Source organism: Sorex fumeus, unplaced genomic scaffold, assembly GCF_029834395.1.
Source record: "Sorex fumeus unplaced genomic scaffold, SorFum_2.1 ptg000070l, whole genome shotgun sequence".
NCBI lineage: Eukaryota > Metazoa > Chordata > Mammalia > Eulipotyphla > Soricidae > Sorex > Sorex fumeus.
In genome coordinates this window covers 11,175,826-11,181,283 of record NW_026606127.1, presented here as the reverse complement: position 1 = coordinate 11,181,283, position 5,458 = coordinate 11,175,826, and the positions used below count along the sequence as shown (strand labels likewise).

Genomic DNA, 5,458 nt, shown 5'->3' with positions numbered 1-5,458 from the left:
TTTGCCTCATAGAAACTATTTGAGAGTATTTATGATTCTTCAATTTCCTGGAAAATCTTGAAAAAATGTTGGCAGCATTTCCTCTTTAAAGGTTTGAAATATTTCACAATTGAATCCATCTGGGCCAGGGAATCTGTTTGGGGGGATACTTTTGACCATCATTTCAATTTCCTTGGTAGTGATAGGTTCAAGTATTCCAAATCTTCATAGTTCAGCGTTGGGAGGTAATCGGAAACCAAAAATTTATCAATTTATTCAAGATTCTCTAATTTCCTGCTGCAAAGATTCTCAATATAATCTCTGATGATCCTGTGGATTTCTGTAGTTTCTATTAGGATATGCCTCTTTGCATTTCTGATTCGATTTATTAGAATTCTTTCTCTTTGTTAATTTGAGAGGCTTCTCGTGGTTTATTGATCTTATTTATTTTCTCAAAGAACCAGCTTTTGCTCTTATTGGTCTTTTGGATTGTATTTTGGGTTTCTAGCTCATTGATGTCTGGTACAAGTTTTATTATTTCCTTCTTCCATCCTAGATTGGACTACTTTTGTTGGTCATTTTCCAAAATCTTGAGCTCTAATTTATTCATGTAGGCCCTTTCTTTCTTCCTGATGAATTCTGGCAGAGCTATACTCTTTCCTCTTAACACTGCTTTTGCTGTGTCCCACAACTTCTGGTAGTTCGTGTCCTCATTATCATTTGTTTCTGGAAACTTTTTATTTCCTCTTTGATTTCTTCTCTAAGCCAAAAGTTGTACATTACTTCCCTTAAAGAAAATATTTTCTTGCTGAGCTTTAGTCTGTTTGATCTATTGAGAAGTGAAAAAGTAGTGTTGAAATCTCCAACTAGTATTGTGTTGCTCTCAATGTTTTTCTTTAAGTCTATTAGAAGTTATTTTTAAGTATTTTGCTGGTCTGTCATTAGGAGCATCTACAGTGAGGAGGGTGAGTTCTTTCTGATGTACAGATCCCATGATCATGAAGAAATGACCTTCACTGTCTCTTATAACCTATAGCCTGAAGTCCATGTGGTCTGGTACTAGTATGGCCACTCCAGCTTTGTGGAGGTGTTCTTTTCTTTCTTGAAGAATTGTTTTCCAGCGTTTATCTTTGAGCCCATGGTTACTTTGATTGTTCAGAAGTGTTTCTTCAGGCAGCAGAAAGTTGGGTTCAGTTTTCTAATTCATCTTCCCATTCTGTGCCTCTGAATTGACACATTTAGTCCATTGACATTGAGGAGATTGTTGTGATGGGGATTTGTGGTATCTTTATGTAGAATTTTTGTACTTGTGGGGATTGTCTTAGCTTAAAGTCGCCCTGTTAATTCTTCTTGCAACAAAAATATGGAACACTTTACAAGTTTGCATGTCATCTCTGTGCAAGGACCATGCTAATCTATGTATCATTTCAATTTTAATATATATGTTACAAAACATACTAGGAGTTGATTTTTCCATATTTTTCTCTTCTGATTACTTTGAGTGCTGTCCTTACTCACTCCTATGGCAGACAGTGATTCCTAATCAAGGAATGTATTTCAAAGCAGCTTAAATAGATAGATTTAGAACTTTAATGTCCCAGCAAGAAAAATATGGTTTTTACCATATTATCTTTTACCATACCCAAGACATCAGTTTTACAAAATAATTCTTTTGGAAGATGGTATATGAGTCTCGTTTAATTCCCTTCCCTGAAACCTTCATTAAGACCAATAAACTAGAGCCTTTTGCTGTTCTCACCTCAGTCCCGTGTACATCTCCATGAAAAGGTGGATGGTGTCGTCTGCAATTTGACCACTTTGAATGTAAGTAGGATTTTTCTCCTGAAGGAAGAGGTGAGGAGAATATTGATGATTTCATTCCACCTTATTACAAGTACAACTTGAATGGAAGGTGAGACTCATGAGGCTCCTGTAAAGGACAGAAAAAGGGGTCTCAGTGAAGTTTAATGGCCAACACACTTTAACAACACAGACGACTCAATGTAGCCTGTGTGCATCTTTGTGCATAGTGAGTTTCATATCTACTGAGAGTGATTCTCAGTCATGACACAAAGGCAAAACAGACCTGTATTTAAAAATCTAGTTCTCTGTGCAGAGCTGGGTCTCTGAGGTGATTGAACAAGTGTATAGTAATTTATTACTAAGCACATAAGTACTTTTCGATCTAAAATTAATTCCAAATATGTCTAAAATGACAGTCGACTGACCTGGCAGCTGGCTTTCCCCACCGGGGCCCCTTGGACGGGGAGGGGTGAGTTTCCCACACTGCCCTGAGTAGAGCCCCGGCAGCTGAAGACCTCTGCAACCAGCCATAGGTACGCTTAAGACCACTCTCCCCAAGCTTGAAGGAGCCTCATGCATGAAGGAACTGGAAGCAGAACCTGTGTAAACACACAAAAAATAAAAGGCTGGCGGTCAGGCCGTTTCCCCACTCCACGGAGGTCGATGGCGATGGTCAGGAGATGGAAGGAAACGGGGGTCAGGCTGGTTGGTTGTGGAGCAGCAGGTTATTACATGGAAGAGATTTATGTCATGGAGGCCTCAGGAATCCTCAAGCACATGAGCACACTGAGAGCCCTGAAGATCCCCTTATATAGATCATAGAACCTCTAAAAGGCGCATTACAGTGATGTCAACAAAAGGAATTACAGAAAGAACCTTGAGGCAGCAAACCATACATTGTTTCTTTACATCCACATTGATTCCTTTTAATCAGCAGGCCAGTAATACTGGCCTCCAGAAAGAAGATACAAAGCCAAACTGAAACCTTCCACAAGCACTTTCACAAGCTGCAAGCACCTTGATTTGCATCCCAAAGACCAGCCTGGCTAGAGCTGGGAATCTATATCCCAAAGATCAGTCCTGGCTAGCACCTGAGATCTGCAGATCTAAGACCAGCTAGGTTTCTGAGAGAAAAGGAAAACTGTCTCGATATACTGAAATCATTTACTGAAGGCAGTTTGAAGGGGAGAAAGCAGTCTCATCCAAGCTAGTCAGGACACACAGGAAAAGAGCTTCTAGGAGGTGTTTCTCCTCTCCTTGTCCAACCAACATATAAGCATATATAATATTAATCATTTTGTATGGACACAGTAAGAAATACTTTGAGCTTGTAGAATTGCTCTCCTAGGGCCATCTCGATCTCAGACTGCAGTGCTCAGGCAAGATATCTTTCCTATTCCTAGCAGCAGGGCCCTAGTCTCATCGTTACTTTTGGATCATGACATCATTTGCCTATGATCAACCTCTTAACTTATAGTTAAGAATTGTGGCACCTTGGCCAGGCCCATCGCGATGACAGTGTGGCACATAACTTACCGGCTTGCCCTGGTTCCATCCAGTCCCACGTCGGGACCCTGCCCTTGGGGTGCTAGGAAGTGAGGGCAACTGAGGCTTAAGTTGAGAAGCAGATGCCCAGGAGTGAATAATATTCAAAGCCAATCAATTCCTAAGTTACAAAGCATATGAATTAATTGTCTTCCTGTATCTATACAAAAGGACCTTGCATTAAGGTAAACTGCTCAAAAGACATAAGGAGAGGAGGAAGGCAATATTAACTTACAGTACAGCTTCAGTGTATAAGAGGGATGAGACCTTACAAATTGGTTGGGGAAGAGAGCATAGAAGTGGTTACAGACAGACAAAGTAACAGGAGTGACTCGGGAGCACTGTTATGGGTGCAATTTGATAAACCTAAGCTCTGTGTACTCCAACAGATCCCAGGTGTGCGGGACCAGGGGATGAGATCTCCAAGGCTGCTCAGATCAAGACTGGGCCCCCTCCATCCAGATCCCCCATCTTCTTAAGTGTTACAACCATGAACTGCCCCTGGAGCCATGTAATTCCATCAATGGCCAAGATCCAGAGACTGGATATTGTTGATAAGATAACAACTCTTATTGTTCAGTTCTCACTCTCACAGAACCTGGTAGGCTTCTGCAAGTATCTTGCCCGCAAGGCAGAGTCTGTGTTTCTGGTCACTGTTTCTTTTGAAATACAGAAGCTACTTAATTTAAGATAGTCCCCTTTGTTTATCTCTGTTGCCAGTTGCTTGGCAAGTGGCGTGTTATCTTAGAAGATACCATTAGCTTCAATGTTGTGGAGGGATTTGCCAACCTTGTCTTCAATGTAACTGAGGGATTCTGGTTGATTTTGAGGTCTTTGACGCATTTTTATCTGACTTTTGTGCATGGTGTTAGGTAGAGGTCTGAGCCATTTTCTTTTTGCATGTAGCTGTCCAGTTTTTTTTTGCACCGTTTGTTTAAGAGGACTCTCTTGCTCCACTTCACATTTCTTGCTCCCTTATCAAAGATTAGATGATGTATATTTGAGGGTGTATGTCAGTATATTCAATCCTTTTCCAATGGTCTGCGGCTCTGCCTTTGTTTCAGTACCATGCTGTTCTCATTATTATCACTTCATAGTAGAGTTTGATGTTGGGGAAGGTGATGCCTCCATCGTCTTTTTCCCAAGAATTGCTTTAGCTATTAGTTGGCATTTGTTGTTCCGTATGAATTTCAGGAGTGCTTGATCAATTTCTTTGAAGAATGTCATGGGTATCTTTATAGGGTAAAAGGTAAAGGTAAAGGCCCTCCCGTTGATCGTCGATTTGCTCGAGTGGGCCCAGTAACGTCTCCATTGGAGACTTTGTTGTTACTGTGTCTGGCATATCGAATACTCTCGGTAGCTTGCCGGGCTCTCCGAGAGGGGCGGAGGAATCGAACTCGGGTCGGCCATGTTGGCCGCGTGTAAGGCGAACGCCCTACCCGCTGTGCTATCGCGGAGCGATCTTTATAGGGATCACATTGAATTTGTACAATGCTTTCGGGAGTATTGCCATTTTGACAATGTTAATTCTCCCATTCCATAAGCAGTATATATGTTTCCGTTTCCTCGTGTCCTTTGTTATTTCCTGTTGTGTAGGTCCTTTACCTCCTTAGTTAAGCAGATTCCAAGGTTCTTGATTTTCCTGAGGCATGATTGTGAATGGACTTGCTTTTTCATGTCACTTTCTTCTCTCTCATAATTTGCGTATAATAAAGCCATAGACTTTTGGGTATTGGTTTTATAACCTGCAATTTTACTATGAAAGTCTATTGTTTCTAGAAGCTTTTTTGGTAGATGTTTTAGTATTCTTTAAATAGAGTATGACATCTGCTGTGAATAGTGAGAGCTTATTTCTACCTTTCATACATAAGAAACCCTTAATATCTTTTTCTTACCTTATTTCTATTGCAAGTACTTCCAGTACCACCTTGAACAGAAGTGCCAAAATGAACTTTTACGTAGCACTTTCTGTCTGTAAATTTCTATGCTAAGAACAGTGGAATATACAGTGATATCTTAGTAATTTACAAGTAAATTATGAAGACAGATACTATAAAAGAATTTCTTTGTATAAATTTCCAAAATGTGTAGCTTTTATTAAATATATTAAGAATAAATCATAGATCTTGAT

At 40.2% G+C, this 5,458-nt stretch overlaps 1 pseudogene; it reads right to left on the bottom strand.

Annotated features, from left to right (window-relative positions):
- Positions 1-1,336: 1,336 nt before the first annotated feature.
- On the bottom strand, positions 1,337-1,435 carry LOC130037192 (uncharacterized; annotated as a pseudogene).
- Between the last annotated feature and the right edge of the window lie 4,023 nt (positions 1,436-5,458).